We start from the raw sequence: 19,922 nt of genomic DNA on the forward strand, positions 1-19,922 counted from the left end.
TTTTTTTTTTGCAGAAATAACAGAGCTAGATGTTAATTTTTATCTCTAGGTCTCTCCAAATACAGCACCTAAACTGAGGGCCATTAATTGTCTCACTTCTTTACCCATTTGTTTGTAGAAAGTAAGAAAAAAAAAAGGAGTGTTTTGGTTTGCTATGAAATTACATTTTCTAATTAATTTCAAAACCATAGTCACAAAGTGCAGGATGTGAAAACTGGCCATGGGCAGAGTAAAAGCACATTAATTATTCAGACAGTCATCCCCGCTTATTCCATTCTTGGAGATATAGTGGCTGTCAGAATCCGTCATCTGTACAGTTAGTGCCCTTCAGAATTTACATGCATAAATGGTGACCTTTGGAAATTTGCATGAAGATAAGTCTAACATTTGAGTGATAGCTGCCAGTCAGTTTTGCAAAGCAAGAATTGTCAGCCACTATTTAAACCACAGGATGGGTGGTGAAGTGGGAATAGCAAGTGTAGTATATACAAAACAACAATAATACTTTCCCAACACAAAAAAGAGCCTGTTTTTAATAGAGTTATGTGAAGGCTAAGGAGTTATAACCAATTATTGAATATAATTTTTGTTTTAAAATATCAAAGCTTAAAATTTAATTATATAAAATATGAGAATTTAGATTATAAAATCAATGTAGACTCATTATGGAAAATTTAGAAATATTTCTTAGAAAGATTATTAATATAATCCTATACCAAGATGAAGCCGTGGTTAATGTTTTAGTGTAAAATCTTTGCTATTTTTTAAATAAATAAGTATACATAAACATTTTCATCACCTCAGAAACTGGCAAGTACTTATTACTGGCATTGTACTCTACTTTACTCATCATAGATACTACTGAGATGGATATTTAGATTGCTTCTACGTCTTGGATATTGTAAATAGTGCTGCTGTGAACATTGGGGTGCATGTATCTTGATTATATGCTGAATGGATAAAGAAGATGTGGTGTGTGTGTGTGTAAAATGTAGCATTATTCAGCCATAAAACGTAATGAAGTAATGCCATTTGAAGCAACATGATTGACCTAGATATTACCATACTAAGTGAAGTAAGCCAAAAACAAATATCTGATAGTATCACTTATATGTGGAATCTAAAAAAATGATGCAAATGAACTTATTTTCAAAATGAAAATAGACTCAAGACATAGAAAACAAAATTATGATTACCAAAGGGGAAAAAGGGGGAGAAGGATAAATTAGGAGTTTGGGATTAACATGTACATACTACTATGTTTAAAATAGATAATCAACAAAGACCTACTACTGTACCCCACAGGCAACTATACTCAGTATCTTCTAAAAACCTATGAGGGAAAAGAATCTGAAAAAAATGTATAAGAATGTGTGTGTGTGTATATATATATACACACACACACATATATATATATGAATAATTCTTACTTATATATAAGATTATGTGTAGTAAAACAGAATCACTTTGCTGTACACTTGAACTTAACAACATTGTAAGTCAACTACACTTCAATTTAAAAAAACAAAACAAAACCCAGCTCCTGGGTCACTGAAAAAAAAATCCAATAAATACTACTTAGTTAAACACATATTAATATAAATTTTTTGATACCTAAGTGATTATTTCCTTGAATAGATTTTTAGCAGTGGGATTATTGGGTTTATATTTATGACTCTTTTTAAAGCTTTTGATGCATATTGTTAAAATATCTTTCCAGAGGATTTCACTTCCATAAACTGTCAGTTTACCTAAATACCTCCTTCCTGTAATCCTTTTCAGATGCTATATTTTAAATAGCTAGCGAAAGCTTGCCATTTAGGGAATGGTGTGCTACAATCTATGTAGGGATACAGAAACAGACTCACTTCAAAAACAAACTTAATGGCTACCAATGGGGAGGAGGGATGGATTGAGGGTTTAGGTTTGGTATGTGCACACTGCTGTATATGGACTGGATAGTCAACTGGGACCTGCTGTGTAGCACAGAGAACCCTACTCCATGTTCTGTGATAGCCTGTTTGGGAAAGGATATGTGTACATGGTAGAATCACTTTGCTGTGCACCAGAAATTAATACAACATTGTAAATCAATTATGTACTTCAATAACATTAAATAATAAAAATTAAAATCTATGTAAGGTAGAAAATCTTTTTCACTTAAAAATATCTTTGATGGTTGTGACAACTTTCAATTTCTGTTTGTAGTGGCCTGGTGCTTATCACTTACCATACTTATCACCCTAAACCTAAAACATTCATATTTCAGAAAAGTGCTGAATACCTAAAATGAAAGTAAAATATAAAAACAAAATTAGAAAATAATTTTACAGAAATGGTGTGATAAGACAGATTGTCAGAGCAAGCAAAGTTTTCTCTTCATCTCATTTTTGGCAGGACGTCTCTGCCCATTTTAACACCTGTGACTGCCTGCTTTGGCAAACAAGGTAGTGATTGGTATAATATTGGAATGCAACCAGACCTCCTTTGTTTTTTTGTGTTTTTTTTTTTTTTTCATTTGAAAATACCTGAAAATTTTTTTAAACTTAGTACATAAAAATAGAACAAAAAGGCTAGTTGAGAATAAACTGTTAATGGATACACAGCTATTTTCCAGACATAATTGCTAATATTGAACTTGAGTTTGTGGGAAGTGTACTAGTCTAGTTAAACCGTTGGGATGATTGGATGCTCATTTTCCATTATTTCTTATTTTTATGGGTCACCTCTGAACTAGCAGTGTCCTGGACAGATTTTTGTGTCCTGATCCTTGTACTAGAGCAGATCTTCTTTCTCTCAAATTATCCAGTGTTGCTTCAGATTTATGACACTGAAAATATTATGATGGCTCGAAAAAGACTGCTCATTTCTGCCTGAATCAGGGATGGTACATTGAATATAGAGGGATCTGCTCTGGGCCGCAAATATTTATAATTAGGGTTTTATGCCATAGCCAAAAACTAAAAGTTGTTAATTATTGTCTATTGATTTTATTTACCTGCTGCAGGAGATGGATTTGTATAATTTTTAATTGAGTATATACATTTAAAAATTTTTATTGAGCACATATGTTTAAAATCCCCATTGTAATTACTGGAGGGATTTTTTTTTTTTTTTTAATGTGTATACCCATGCAACCATAACTATTATACGTCTGTCTCTTTATCTGACTATCTATCTCTACTTATAGTTATTCGTCTTGTCTTGTTTTCTGCATGCAATTCTATGAGATTCAAGACCTGTATAGAAATGCGTTTTTATCACCGCAAGTAGGATACAAAAGAGTTTTATCACTGAGAAATACCCTCTATGTTGCCCTTTTGTAGTTATTTTCTGCCTGTGCCTCTTACCCCTAGCAGCCTCTCTTCTGTTCTTTATGCCTAGAGTTTTAGATTTTTCAGAATACCATATAAATGAATAATACAGCAAGTGGCCCTTGGATACTGACTTTTTTCATGAATCATAATGTCTATGAGAGTCATCCTTGTTTTGGGGTGTCAGGAACTCATTTGCTCTTTATTGCTGGGCACTGTTCCTTTGTGTGAATAACTCTCAGTTCATTTATCCATCCCCTTGTTGGAGCCATTTGGGTTGTTTTTAATTTTTGGTGCAAATATAGTTGCTAGCAGCATTCATATGTGCGGGGTGTGTGTATGTGTGTGCATGTGTGTACAAATAATTTTTTTTATTTCTTTAGAGTAAATACCCATGAGTTGGATTGCTGGGTCATGGTAAGTGTATATATTAATTTTTTATTGTTTCTGTTTTGTACTTCTAGCTGTATTTTGTTCCTGTTTCTATTTTATTTATATTTTATGTGAAATTCTTATATAAATTTGTGTTGTGTAAAACCTTTAATCTTCAAGTGTTAAGTTGTTTTTAATACTAGCTTGACTATGGGCAGACCTGCTTTTATTGGTCTCTGAATTTAAGTAGAAAAAAGTTATATCATCCAAGTGGAAAATGCTGCTTTCATAACTTTACCTTCTGTGGTATTTTCCACTTTTCTTTAGGAGTGTGTCTTGTTTTCCTTAGCAAATGATCCCCAGACAACTAACCACAGGAACCACAGCTTAACTGTTTCTACAGTGGATACAGTATTAGTTATTTTATTCTAACCAAAGCATTTTTTTACTTATAAAACACTCTCATTGAGAAAATAGTTTATATATGTTCTGACAAATTTGGTGATCTAGCATTCAAGACCCACCAGATAAAAAGTTTAAAAATTATAAAAGTAAAAATACTAAACACGAATCTGTGTATTAAGGATGGGAACCAAATAACCACTGAAAATTGTCATAAAATTTTTAGTACATGTAGCAGTGTAGATCTATTACATGTCAGAGCAGTGTTTCCCTGTGTGTCTAAGAGCCTTTGAATTATACACATTTTACAAACATGGTTCCTATTAGGAATAACTGTGGATCAGGTTACCTTCCCTCTAGGCCTGGTCTTGCCATTAACTCGCTGTGAGACCCAGGGCACATCATATAATCTCTCTGGATTGTAGTATTCTCATTTGTCCAATTAGTGAGGGTGGTATGAGATTATCCATAAAGGACCTTCTTGCTCATAAAAAAAAGAATGGTGCAATTCTGTGGTGATCTTGGGTCATTGAGAAGAAAAAGTTCGGGTGTGTGTGTGTACTTCATAAACTTTGTTAGAAGGCAAGGCTATACAGTGCATTTTAAAAGACTTTAAAACTATTCATAACTTTAAAAAACAGTTTTGGTGCTTGGAAAAAATCTGCTAAGTATTCTAGGAGCTTGACTATTATAGAATCATTAATTTCCTTCTGTTTTTCAAAATTTAACTTGAAAAATTTTAGATTTTATATTAAGTATTTACGAGTCAAAGTAAATTGATAGGCTCAACATCAGTGTTGTAGATCTTTATTGAAAATTGTATTGTAACATTTTTCAGAATTCCAGAGGTCAATAAAAATTTATTGAATTAGTGCCTCATCTTAATTAGGAAACATAGGCTTCACAATAAATTCTTATGTTTTTCTAGAGTAAATGTGCTTTTTTCCTAAGCAATTTCAAGCTTATATAATCAGGAAAAAAGGAGACTGATTAAAAACATCATTTTTGGTTATTAAATTTACTTAATGAAAAATGCTACTTAGATTTCTTATTATTTTTAATACTACTTCATTAAGTAACAGAGTTCATATTCTAAAGAATGTCATCTTAAATCTTGAAGAGGAGTGAAGATTGAAACATTGATTTTAATTTGTTTCAAAAAATTATTTAGTCCGTATTATATTAGTTCCTGGTGTGGATAAGACCTCTGCTATGTTCTGGAGTGATGGTGTTGTCTTGACAGAGAGAAAATCACAAGTCCATCTGGGGACACAGACATATGTAGAACTAGCTGTACTATAATGTGCTAAGTGCTATAATAGACACATGAGAAAAAGGGAGGAGTTAACTCTGAATCAAAGGGCTTAGGAAAGCTTTGCAGAATTGGTCGCATGTGAGGATTTTACTCCTGGAGAACAGAAAATAGACATTCTAAGAGAATGGATATTCTAAGAGTATTCATCAGAAAATAGTAAATATTCTGTTTGGGGGAATATAATTTTCCTGGGTGATAGGTAAAGATACTTGAGGAAATTTCAGGATATTAATATATATATATATGTATATATATATATATAGTAGAGACCTAATTATACAAGGTTATATTGTACTATTGATAGGTAAAGATACTTGAAATCTGAAGATATTAAGAGGTCATTTTAATATTGATATATACATCGCTTTTATATATATATTATACACATATGTATTTTATATATACATACACACTCTATGTTACATATAGATATATCTATAGTAGAGACCTTAATTATACAGGTATTTTATGATATATATTTTTCAAAGAGTACCATTTATTTGAAACGTGAGAGTTGTATTAAGGTGGGATGAAGCCCTCAGATAAGAAACATGAAGTGGAGGGCTAGAGCTGGTGACTACTACGGTGTTCTGTGAACTGTTCACCAGCCCCAGTGCTCTCAGCATTGATACAGTTTCAAATCCAGAACTCTCTCCACTGAATTTTTACATAAACCTTTGAAATATATCCCTTTAGAACTTATTTAGCTCAGGAGGACTACATTTTTTCTTCTTTGAAACATTATAAATTTTATACTTAAATAAAAGTTTCTTTTAAATCTTTCCAATCCATCTCATATACGTTATATGCATTTTTTTCTTGAGTCCTAAAATGTGTTAGTGGAAGAGAATTTAATTGCTTAAGAAGAAAGAAAGAAATTGGATTTCTTGGTTTGGCTTAGTGCTGCCTTCAGTGTTCTGAGAACAATAATGCAATTAGCTAAAATGTTTATCCACAAAATTTAATTCCTGGGGAGTAACTTCTCAAATTGCCTCTTACAAGTGTAATGGAAGCAAGCAGTTGTTTTCTGGCTTTGTTGCCAAAAATTGTGAATGGTTAGATTCTTATAAAACTTGGTGGTAATGCATGTATAATCATGTAAACTCTCCATTGTCAATTTGAATGAAGAAACTGAATTTTGTGGACAAACACTTTTTGTTATATTGTGTCTCAGTGTTTTCAGCCATGAGTGAAGAAATCCTTGATGTTATTAATTATTCCACAAATGAAGTTTTTAATGGATTTCTTTTTCATTTCAATTTAATTTCATCCCTGATTAAATGCACTGAATTAGCAATATTTGTCATTTTGGGGATAATCTAGCAATAATTAGTTGAAAGTGAAAGTTTGATGTTTATTCTTGGCATATGTAAATCCAAATAAAATAAATGCTTCTTATCATTATACCTGTTTCAGTAAATATTATAGAAATAATTCTCTCTGATACTATCTTTGAAAAGAGTTGCTAATAGGAAAAGAGTAGAGAAAGTATATTATAAACTCCTTTGCTGAATATATAGCTTCTGAAAAGTTATTCCCGAGCAAAAGTTTATACAAATCATTTCTAACAACTTAGCTTTGCTCTACTATGTTATTTCAGGTGCTCTTTCTCTCAACTGGACTATTTTCTAGCTGCAGTTAAAGCATACTATTAGGTTAATCCTATACAATAAATATAATAAAATTATGTGGGTTATAATAGGTTATTAAATCCATTCAGCAAACTATCACAACAAATTAAAATTTTCATTAAAAAATAGCCAGTCACAACCCTTCTGTAACCGATAAGCAAGTGATAAGTTATTTTATCTGGCCTGGACTTGAGTAGAATGCCAAGGAATACATTTAATACAAAATAATTTGGAAAACATTGACATGGAGGGAAATAGCTCAAATGTTGGTTTAGAAGGAGTAATACTAAACTTTATTTTATCCAACTTCTTAGAGCACCTTGTGCTAATGCTGGCAAACAAACAAGGATAATGGAATCTCCACCAAACTACGTTCACAATAAATTGAAGACCATGTCTGAGTTGGGATCAGTTACAAAGTGAATTATTATAGCTCTGCTAGCTAAAGAAGGAAAGGATTCATTTGTTCAGTGCTACTTATGGTGTGCCTTTCACTCAAGTCCTGCATGGCATTTGATAGGAAGTGACAAAATTCTTTTAACTTCAATTGTAGCAGAAAATAAACTTCTAACAAAGTTTAAATTAATGAAATAACATTAGATTTTTTCCCATTAAATATATTCATCTCTAATATATTTAAAATGCAAACTCAAATTTCTGGCCCATTTCTGCCATTAATGATGATAGTCTTTAAAGTATTTTTAAAAAAAAAACATTTTTACTATCTTTGATAATGCCACACATCAGTAAAAATTGGGTACTTTGAAACTTTTTAAAGAATGTGTATATATCAAATTACATTTAAACACATTTATTGGGTTAATCTGGAAGGAAAGATTTCTTATTTTGACTTACATTGGAATGATATTGCCGTCGTAACTCATTGGAACTTGAGTATTTTTTCATTGGAAGGTCTTTGATGTCTGACAAAAGATAAAAATGAAGGCTAATCAACATACTTTTGGTTTTCCCAGTCACTGACTCCTCTGTCACATCCAAGTTTAACTCATCCAAGATGAAAACTTTTATTATTGTATTAATGTATAATGTAGCTACTATAAATTGACTGTAATTGTGTATTTTTCAGCTAATACATTATAAATTGACACTAATAGCATATTTATACAATGTTTTGACTGATGTTTTTTCATAGTTCTCACATTCAAATTCACATCTTCACCATGAATTGAAGACCATGTCTGAGTTGGGGTCAGTTACAAAGTGAATTACTATAGCTCTGCTAGCTAAAGAAGGAAAGGATTTATTTGTCCAGTAAGTGTCTATTATCCCAGGTACTAGTAGACATATTTTCATGAAATTTATTTAATAATTCACTGACCTTACAAAGAAGAGATTAGCACTCTTCACTGAGAAGAATAGAAATCTGATTTAGTAGAATAAAAGTTTTATATTTCATAATTAGTTTCCAATAGAAATTTGTTAAAACTTTAAAGTAATATATAACAACAATAATAATGCAGTTTCTAGGATTTCAATTATTTTGAAAAGTCATCATCATTCAGCAATTGTTACAAAATTATATAAAAGTTAGCTTTTTAAACAACAAACTTTTTCTTTCTTGCATATTAATATAGCCTCGTTGTTTTCCCCCATAACAATTTTGCATTCTTGTTCTCCTCACAGAACTTTCTGAATTTCAAATACCTTTACAAGAGAAATTAAGGAACAGGACAGATGTGACTGAAGCAGAATTACCCTCTATTCCTGGAGTCTGGCCAGCATTAAAAACCAAAAATACTCAAGATATACAAAGGGAAATGGGCCAAACATGGGATTATGAAAATGTGAAAGCACATGCTCTCTGGAGGTTTTCTATTTTAAAATTACTTCAGAGACCACCTTAATCCTACAGAGCATTGTGAATTTCACAGCATCTTTAGGACTTCCTGTCTCTTTCCCCACCAGCTTTTCTTCCCTCATTGTATTGTAGAGCTGGAACACTGGTGTCTCTAAGATGACAGGTTGAGACTAGTCCTGTTCTGTGTCTTATGTTTCCTGAGTGCCACATCTGAATACCCATCTTGGGAAAATTTAAGTAACTGCAGGAATTGCTAAACTCCAGTAAAACACTTGAAAGTAGTAACTGGTCTCTTCAGGCTCCAGATGTTGAATCTCTTATCTCTTAAGAATCATTTATTGAAGAAGAGAGCTTCTTAAATCTGAGTCTACTTCTTTTCTATATTTTGTTCCAAAGATGGTTTGAGTGTATAGTTGTGGAAATAGAATGGATGAGTAATAAATCAGTCACTGGAGAACCATACTGAACCATATTTTGAACAAGTAAGTAAATCTGGAACTGTTGAAAGCTCTGGAGTGAACCATTCTTCATATTATTTCAGAGGACTTTATCACACTCAGCAGGCAAGACTCTGAATGATGAAATAATAAAGTGATGTTAGTTTTGGTATATTTTATTTTGCCTTGAAAAAGAAGAAAAAAATCATTGAACAATGTTTCACTGAAAGGACAATCCTGAAAATTTGTCATTGTCCTTTGTGAAATGTTAAGAATTTAAATTAAGGAATAGTCGAATGTCATAAAGTAATTTATTAAGTATGAAATCAGCCTAAAGTTCCATGTACAGAATGAGATTTTACCCTTGAATTTTGGATTTTGATTGATTGAAAATAACCATTTAAGCAGACCCTTCATAGATATCAGAGGGTGAGAATTATCAGCCTCTGCAAAGGTATTGACAGGAAATGGCACCACAATTCAATGTGGACTCTGTATTTTTTTTATTGAAATAAATTACTTTATCTTTTTTCTTGTCTATTGATATTTAAAACATCACAAAAATTCCATTTTTAAAGTCATCATTTGGAATTAGCAAGTTTAATTCATGATAATCCTGTTCATCAGTTTTAATCTGATTCAGTAATACTAGAAAAATAACCTCTTTCTGCCTTTCCTGGCCTCTGTAGGTTAGCTGACACCTCTAGCTTTTTAGCTTCCTCTGTACTTTTGTCCTTTAGCACCGTATATGGAGGCTCTGGTGCAGAACACCTTTAAAACACAAAACAAAACAAAACAAACACACATTTGACTTCCTTGGTATACTCCTGAAATATGAACCAGTATATTCAAAGGGTCTGTCAAAATCTAATATTGTTTAAATAAGCAAGTCAGGTCTGATATAGAGAACATTGAAAGAAAGGAATCTCTTCTTTTTTGTCCTCTTTTGCATGTGCTTCTTCTCATTCCACAAGTGTCTCCCTAACCCTTGGCCTCCTTACACACACCACACACACACCACGCACACACACACACACACACCCAGTCCTTTTTTATCCTTTATTTTTTCTTACTGCAAAGGAAAGAATAACTTATATTAGGGTTACTTGAATTTATTCACATAGTCTAATTAGAAATAAAAGTACTGAGTGGACCATTTATAGGATAGCACAATCCCTTAGAAAATATGAAGAAATAGAAATTGTCCATATGATCAGACATTACTAAAATAATTATTTATTCAAATGTCAACATAGTATTTGAAGTGAAAATTGCTTACTTTAGTTACTATTCAGATCTTTGCTAATAGATAACTAACATCAAATGAACTGGTGAAACTCTCAAGAATAGTTTTTTATATTTTTATATTGATTTATTACTATTTCATCTTTTGGGCTAATGCCATTAACTTTCAAGACCTATTTTACATATGTATATACTTTATATTTTTTAAGTATTTACATTTGTAAATAAAAGTGGAAAAATGTGTCAACTAATAAGAGAAATGCCACTCTTTGTAATGAATAAAAATACTAAATGAGTAATTAAATCTACCAATACTGTTTCTATCACTAGATGTATTAAGGATAGGATTTTGTTTCCATGGACCTGAATTTCTGCCCTAAAATTTGAGAGCATTGGACTTAAGGATTAAGATATCTTCCTGCTGATAAATGTTTAATATTTAAAATCTTCCCTCTTGCTCTAAAACTTAAACTCTTTCCTTTGGGATTTTAGAATTGAGAAGGAACGTCATTCATGTTTGCTCTTATGCATGATAAGGTAGACAAGAAGCTCATTTGGAATGACAGGGTATAATTTCTAAATTTAAAATGTTGTGTTGACGAAAGCAATAAATTTGTACTTAGTTATGAGTAGAGGCAGTGAGTACTAGGCACATGATCCATGCAGGTGTGCCCCGGAGACAATATACTTTTCTGCAAATCAAAATAATCAGCAAGAGAGCATATACTCCCTTAATGGAGTACTGAGAATTTATCAGCTTCTATTAGAGTGTTCATTTTAAAAAACGAAGAAGGAGGAAAAGATCCAGTTGAATTTTTAAACAGTTCAATAAAAAGTTTGTGTGTATGTTATATATCTTAATCCTCTTGTAGAGGAGACTAGAAAGTCAACAAGAAATAATTTCTGTTTAAACCTGACATTTTGTAAAGAGAACCATCACTGTATATTGTCCATGAGAGCCTTTGTGAATAACTGGCAATGTGAGGCTATAGTAAGTAGTCAGAGCTCTTTCTTCCTTCCAAACCAGTTATTGTGCTGCTAATTAGAATTGGATATTGGTGGTAGTGGAAATGAGGGAGACTATCAATGTTACTTTGTGTTAAATTTTAATCACACAAGTTAGGACATTCAGAATTATGGTTTCCATGGAAACCACAACACTGAGCCCTGTGTGAAGGCATTACAGTGGGGGTCTTTGATTAAAAGAAAGTAAACCAGAAATGAAACAAAATGCTCCATATGTGCAGCTAAAGTTACAAAAAAAAAAAAAAAAGAAAAGTCCAGCTCCCTTGTCCTTAATTATATTTGCTTAATAGCATGTCACGTGTTTGTGCAATACACTGAAAGGGGTCTGTTGTAATTCTCATGAGGATGCTGTGTTTTCATTAGGTTTTAAATGAATATTTTTATAGCACCCTTTGCATTTAAAAATTTTCTTTCAGTTTATGATTTTCATGTTTTAATGTATCTGCAGCGTGACTTCAGGGAACTCACAATAATTTACATGGAAGAGGACATTTTTTCGCAGAATTTTTTTTTTTTTTTTTAAATGCACAGATAGAATTGTAGTCTGGGCTTTTTCTTATAAGCTTTCACTTTGAATATGTGGGTTAAGACAGCTATTTAAAATTCCATTTTTATTGAGTTAATGTTGATCATCAACACAAGAAATGTCTCAAGGAAGAAGTAGATTGACTAATTGAGTGCATGGAAGATCATTGGACCCGTAAAGAAATCGGTACAGTGAGAAGTAGTTGGAGATACTAATCACTAAAAAAAAAAAAAAATCTTATTTGGAGAAGATTTACTTTTGAAGAGTACATTTTAGTCAAGCATGGGGATAATAATTATTAAACCATTATGTTACATTCTTATCATTTTTGATAGAATTATAATATTTAGCATATATTAGAAAACAAATATTTTTCGTGCAATTAAATATGTATATATAAGCATAACTGGGTTATATTTGCTTTATAGAAACTGAAGAGACTTGGAGTTTTCTGTGGCACAGCAGGCTAAGGATCCGTCATTGTCGCTGCCGTGGCTTGGGTTCACTGCTGTGGCATGGGTTCATTTCCTAGCCCAGGAACTTCCACATGCCATAGGCATGTCCAAAAAAAGAGAGAGAGAGAGACAAGAAAGAGGAAGAAAAGATATCTGCCTAGATAAGGATTTTTTTTCCTTGTATTATGGTAGTGCTTTTTTGAACATCTATTATGAACTTAGTTATAAGTTTGTCATTATCTGAATTTATATGTTATCTGGTGACATTTTTGACAAGTAAATATAGGAACAGGTGTTTTTCTACATTTTTATCTTTAGATATAGAAAATGCTGTTCAGACTAATACTTCTCATAAAATAGTTCTAAAGCTTGTAACATATTCAAATCAATAACATAGATTAAGTACTTTTTTGTGAACACTTAGTCATGGAAGAATGCCAGTGGGTTAGACTTTCAAATCAAACACTTTTATAGACCATTAGTCTGTTGCAGATATCAGTACACGTTTTCCATAAAGGACCTGATAGTAAACATTTTAGGCTTTGCAGGACAAGTAGTATCTGTTTTAAGTGCTGAACCCTGCTGTCATTAGCGCAATGGCCTCTACAGTCAATATGTTAAAAAATGAACATGGCTCTGTTCCAATAAAACTTAAGTAGACACTGAAATTTGAGGTTCATATAATTATCACATCATGAAATCTTCTTTTAGCTGTTATAAAATGTAAAAAACCTTCTGAGCTTGTGGCCTGTGCAAAAACAGACTGTGTGGCAGATTAATCTTTTGGGCTGTAGTTTGCCAAACCCTGGTCTTTTTGACTTTCTGATTTTTGTTTTATTTTTTTTTGGGGGGGGTTTGTTTGCTTATTGAAATACAATGTATAATATCTACCTTCATGACAAAAATTAGTACTTAAATACTAAACATTTAATGCATCCAATGTCTTTTTTTTTTTTTTTAAATTCTACCTCAGTTTCCATTGATAGTCCATTCTGTTTTGAAACAATGGTAATATCACCTACGTGGGTTTGATAGTAGCACAGTTTTCCATATGAGAGGTTTAATCAAGGGGATAATAGGCAAGTATTTGGGTAGATGGAGATTAACATGTTAATAAAATGATTGGAGAAGGTAGTTTACTCATATAGCTGTGATGGGTTCCCTAACATTGCATCCCAGAATTAAGCCACATCAAGCCTAGAGGGATCCATGTGGGGTGATGCCACTGTAAAATTTACAGTATGGTATAATATATTAGAATCTGTGTTTCCTGTGTGTGCCTGGCTGCCCACAGATGGAAGGGGGAAAGAACCTAGACAGCTATGTCAGTTTCCTTTCTAAAACTCATAAGTTAGATGTCATGTTTTTTTTTTTTTTTTTTTTTTTTTCCCTTCAGCAGGGTGAATAAAGGCTGGCAAGTGCCAGAAAGAAACATCATGCTGGTTTTTGGCTTTTTTGTTTGTTTGTTTTAATGCAAAAATGAATTTAGAGGAAAGTTGTTTTGTTTTTCCTATTTTTTGATCAATTCACTCATCCAGTCAATCATTCAACACATCTTTTTAATTACCCTCTGTATTAGTCAGCTCAGACTACTGTAAGACAATACTGTAGTCTAGTTTGGAGGCTAGAAGTCCCATCTTGCAGTGCCTGTCTATTTGGTTCCTCATGTGGGGGCCCTCTTTCTGGCTTGTAGGTGGCTGCCTTCCTACTGTCCTCACATGACCTTTCCTCCAGACATGTTACTGGGGAGAGAGAGGGAGTGAGCACCTTGCCTTTTTTTTTTTTTTTTTGCAGAGACACTAGTCCTATCAGACCATGACTTTATCCTCATTATCTTATTTAACCTTAATTACTTTGTGAGAGGCCCTATCTCCAAATACAATCATATATGAGCTTTGGAAGGGGATGGTTTATTCCATAACACCTCCTCTGTGCCTGGCTCTGTTCTAGTTACTGTATGTAAGTTACTCAGTATGTTCCTGGTGCCATGGTGTTTACAGTCTGTTGGCAAAAACAGACATTACTCACATAATTTCACTAATTAATGTGTAATAGCAAAATGAAATAACTTCTCTAAAAAAACAATATTTTGAGACCATTATAATAAAGAATACATGTAATAAGTAATAATTTTAAAAAAACTAACATATAATGGTTTCAATATTTTGAGACCATTATAATAATAAAGACTATATATGTAACGAGTAATAATTAAAAAAAGCCTAACTAACAGCCTTCCTGGAGATTGAAGAGCAATATTCTAGAGAGAGGAAGAAGCTTGTGAAAAAAAACCCTTGTTACCATTGGGAGCATGCCTCTGTAGTCTTTCATGTTCAGTTACTATGAGAGGAACAGTACCTTGTTCTTTTCCCACTGCAGCTTTTTGTCCTGCAAAAATACAAGAATAAATCTATTTTCTGTAAAAATTATTTAATTACATTTGAAACAACTTACCTGTGTGTAGAATCACATAATTTAACATGTCTTTATCCTGGCTTTAATATTTATTGATAGATGATACCTCAACTGGGTGTTACTGCTAAGAAGTGGGAACATTATTTCAGTCCATCAATTTTTTATCATCACTCTGAATGAAATATAAAAGTCTTGATGGCATATGTAAGTAGTTTAGTCTAAGTCGATATGGTGTTCACATTTTTTGCTTTGCAAAAGGTGTCTGGTTAATATTGATCAAAGTGAAAATCTATTCATGTTTTCAATAATTAGGTAAAAAAAGTCATAATCATGATTTAATAGTAATTTAAATAAAAAAGTTTTTTTATGGTATAAGCCGACAGCTACATCTCTGATTCTGCCCCTAACCTGGGAACTTCCATGTGCCTCGAGTGTAGCCCTAAAAGGCCAATAAATAAAGAGATAAATAATTTTTAAAAAACTTTTTGTCTTTTTAGAATTCTGGAATGTTAGTATTATCCTAATGTTGCAAACAAATATAAAAATATTTGAAATTTTTATGAGAGTAACAGAAAATGAGGCCATATACGTATATAGATATCTGAGGTGTAAATAAAAATACATTAAATATGCTTACAGTGCAGTCCACTTGACCAGAATCTCGTTGATAATCTCTTTCCCTGACTTGGGCTTGGGTAGTTTTCATACTAACTACTTCCCTCTTTGAAAATAGATGAGATTAAATAAAGAGGGAACAAAGATGTTAAGAGTCTGTGGAAACGCTGCTTCTTGCTCATTATGGAGAATACAAAAATACTGGCAGTTTAAGAAACAACTTGATTTTACAGTGAATGAACAGTTCCATTTGGAAAGGAAACATAAAATTTCATAGGCTTTGATAAGTTTTTCCATGTGTGTCAGGAACTCAGCCTTAATTGCACTTGGTATTATAGTAACTCCTTCTTTCCTATTACTATATGTAAAGGGGCATAGTTCTGTAAGAATTACCATTTATAAAACTCCTAACATTTAATTTTAATTGTATCAGTTATGATCTACCTAGTCAAGATACATATCTTAAGTAATACCCAAAGGGATCTTTAATTTGAGATTTATGATGACAATAAAAACTTTTGTTAAGAGTGAATGAAGCATTCCCATAACATAAGAATATCCATTAAGCCCAGTGGAACGCCAGATTGTATTCTGGTACATATTCATTTCAGTTAATTCAAATCCTTCTAATTCTGAAGTAAAAAAATAAAATGTAAAATTATGAGTAAATACTAGTACTATGAGAGATTTGATTTTTAATTTAGGGATACAAAGTGAAATTTAGATTTTAGTCATAACTTTACCAAATTCTTATGTTGAGAGGCTCTTTGTATTAAATGCAAAACATGTTTTTCTCATTGCCAAATGCTAAGCTTTCTAAGTAATTAACATTACTCAGTGTAGTGGTCAGCCACAGCAGAAAAAGAATGCATTTTGATCTGTATAATTCAACATCTGGCCGTCACTCTAATGCTAAGCCTACCAGAAATACTCTTTGCCAGATGTGACTTATGGTTACATTCTATTTTGTTTAGTTCAGCAAAATATATTTAAAAAGAAGTCAAAGATATCACCAGGAATAAACAGCTTAAGCAGTTTATTCATTCATTCACTGAAATGGTAAAAAAACACTCATAATGGAAATATTTAACACATATTGAGAAAGACCTGCACATCTGCTATTTGCATATATAACAAAAATGTTCATGCCAACTGTGTGAGAACAGATACTGTTTGTTCTTCATGATGTAGATGAGAAAACTAAGGAAAAAAAAAATTTGTGGACAATCGCACAGCTTGTGGGCAAGGCAAGCTTTGAATCCCAGCTAAGACCAAAATACTACACAATACAGCTTCCAATCTATTCTACTATAGTTTCCAGTGTGACTTTTGAGCCTGCCCGTAAGAATAGTGATTGGTTAAATTTCACAGGTCAAATGAGGTATTTTCATAATGTTAATAAGGGGCTACATGATGCTCCTATGAATTACTAGTACATTTTAAAGATGAGATGTTATTGAGGTAGAGAATAAAATATTTTATTTTATTAAAATATTTTTCTCTGGCGAACATACAGGATTTTTTTGGGTCGCATTTAAAATTATTTTAGGAGTTCCCATCGTGGCTCAGTGGTTAACGAATCTGAGTAGGAACCATGAGGTTGCGGGTTTGATCCCTGACCTTGCTCAGTGGGTTAAGGATCTGGCATTGTCGCGAGCTGTGGTGTAGGTTGCAGACACGGGCTCAGATCCCGCTTTGCTGTGGCTCTGGTGTAGGCCAGTGGCTACAGCTCCAATTAGACCCCTGCCCTGGGAACCTCCATATGCCGCTGGAGCAGCCTAAGAAATGGCAAAAAGACAAAAATAAATAAATAAATAAATAAAAATAAAATTATTTTAATATATCTGTGTTGATAATCTACTTTTAATTTTAAAAAGTCATTTCCAGATTTATATTATTTTAAATTTAAATCTTTTTTCCTTTGCTTACTTATCAAAATACAGCAGCATAGATTATGTAGCTAATAAATCATTGGAATTATTAAACCTTCGCAATACTATACATTCATGTTCAGAGAGGCAAGAATAATTCAATATTTTAACTATAATATGCTTTCAGAAGAATGTATTCTGTGCAACTTACTCCACATGTCAGGTGAGTAAAAATATAAAACACTGTTTGTATTGTTCTTTAATAGGTGAGCTTATCTCATGTAATGGCTAAATGATGTCATTGGTATTTCCTTGAGCTTAGAACAGTATGCTGTATGCCACAAATTATTCTGTGGAACCCTTGTCATAGAATAGTGTGTAAGGTTTTATATTACAGCTAAAGTTAAAAATAACCAAACAGAATGTTATGGATATGATTACTCTAGTCATATTTGTATAGGTTTCATTTCATTCCTATGGCATACAAGTTAAGCAAGTAATTGTATAAGTAATTCAGCAGGACATCTGTACTTTGGTTTCAGTGATAAAATTTATATTCAATGCCTAAACCTGATACAAGGAAGCCTCATAATACTTTATTGTCCTTTTGCAGAATTAATAATAGAGATAATTTGAGGTGATTTTTTTTCCACAATGGCCAAGATTAGAGCCCATATGGCAAAAATTATATTAAAGAATTATACTATAGTAATATGCTTAAAATAATTTGCTTTGATATTACAGAAGAGGATATGTCATTAGTCTTTCACATATTGGTTTTCTCTTTGCTCAAATCCATAATCTGAGTAATAGTCCCAGCCCTTTAAGATTTGGAAAAAATCAGAAGGCATAATTCAATAAATATCATAGTTAATCCTTTAATTTCCTTTCTTTAGATCCTATGAAACCCTCAGGCCTCAAGGCTTGAAGTTCTCACAATCTTTCTTTATTCATAACATCTTGATGGTGTCTTAGATTTGTCCACAGGAACAAAAGAAAACACCAGCTGTGTAAACCAGTTTTTAGTTTACATTGTATCTTGCTCTATCTTCCAAATGAAGCTCTATAGTAACAGTTTCTCTGCCATCATTATAGAACATCTTGAAGGATGGAGAAAAGACAATAGAGAGTCAAATCCCAAGAGATGAATAAGGCTGGATTAGCTCATATGTCATGTACATACTATACCATTAATTTCACAAACTATAAGAATTTGTTTGACTTGCATTGTCACATCCATGTGTGTGCTCTATAATGAATGAATGAATTCATTAAAGAATGAATGAATAAATTAGTAAATGAAGGGATTCTTTTTGTAAATTTTGTGGACTGTATTTATGAGGAATGCATCTGGAAAAATAACCACCTAAATAGACATGATGGTGAGTTTTAAATTACATCATATTTTGGAAAAGAGGGCAGGGGGGAGGTGGGAGAAGGAAAAGAAAATAAAGTAAAAACATTAAATAAAGATTCTTAGTACTATTTATAAGATGGATCTATGGTTCTCAGAGAAGTTTTATAAAATTTAGCATTCAGCAAGTTTCTTTTGAAGATTGCATTAAGTTGACTATTATACTCTTTGGTATGCTTTCTTTTTGTGTAGATTTTCCCTCTTGTTGCCTGCAATGAATTCCAAATGTGCCAAGATTATTAGTTTGGTCCTTACTTCTCTTCCTGGGCCCCCGTTGGCCAATGAGAAGGCTATTTTAAACTACTTACCCTGCACCTGGGTGTTTGTAGCCCATGGGGGTATTATCTGCTGTCCATTTTTTTCCCTTTCTCTACTGCTTGTAAAACCTTGCCCGGTTGTAGGCTGTCCAGAGATTAATTTGATCATTTGCTGCTTATGAGAATAGGTTACCAGAAGGCCTACATCTATTTTACAGCTCTTACTGGTATGGGGGACTGATTTTGGATTGAAGCCTAGTTTTCTGCCTTAAGCCTGTGAAAATGTCCCCTGCTTACCAGTATTTAAGTTGGAAAGTTATTTTTAACTTAGATGATTTTATCGTAAATTTAGATCATTTATAAACTACAAATGAGTCAGCATTGGTGAATTTTAAGGTTTTTGAAACTGATATTCATGGTTTTAGATAGACTGAGTTTTAAACCAAAACTCAGTGATAGCCTGATTTTTTTTTTCCTGGAAGTTCAATAAGAAAATACTGAGTTTGTATTGCCTCTTGCTAAATCTAACATGATATTAAGCTTATTTCTAGGAGTTTGAAAAATATTCTTATAGATTAATTTAAAAGAATCATTAGTAATGAAGAAAACTGTTGATTCTTCAGCTTATTTATGTTGACTTTTAAGTCTGAAAGTCTAAATAGTGCAATTTCCTTATTAATTTTATCTTTGTGACTCTTAACATGTCAAAAGAATAATGATTTTGACTGTGGATTTCTGGTACTGGCATTTTATGCCCCAAGACTAGTTCTGCCTGGTTTATTACTTTGTTTTTCCAGTTATCTTTTAA

At 32.4% G+C, this 19,922-nt stretch overlaps 1 protein-coding gene across 50 annotated transcripts in view; it reads left to right on the forward strand.

The window, feature by feature from the left end:
* ADGRL3 (adhesion G protein-coupled receptor L3) overlaps nt 1-19,922 on the forward strand; it is an 812,688-nt gene that overhangs the window by 191,397 nt on the left and 601,369 nt on the right. For 18 of the 50 annotated variants that reach the window (XM_084972370.1, XM_084972365.1, XM_084972348.1 and 15 more), the window contains one exon: nt 3,698-3,731. The exons of the other annotated variants lie outside the window; for them this stretch is intronic. The gene's annotated coding sequence lies outside the window, so the exon portion shown is untranslated. The remainder of the gene's footprint in view (nt 1-3,697; nt 3,732-19,922) is intronic. 50 annotated transcript variants of the gene reach the window in all.

Source organism: Sus scrofa, chromosome 8 (assembly GCF_054392235.1).
Source record: "Sus scrofa isolate SSC_HxYL_T2T_F1_AM1 chromosome 8, Sscrofa_HxYL_maternal_Yorkshire_Landrace_v2.0, whole genome shotgun sequence".
Classification (NCBI taxonomy): domain Eukaryota; kingdom Metazoa; phylum Chordata; class Mammalia; order Artiodactyla; family Suidae; genus Sus; species Sus scrofa.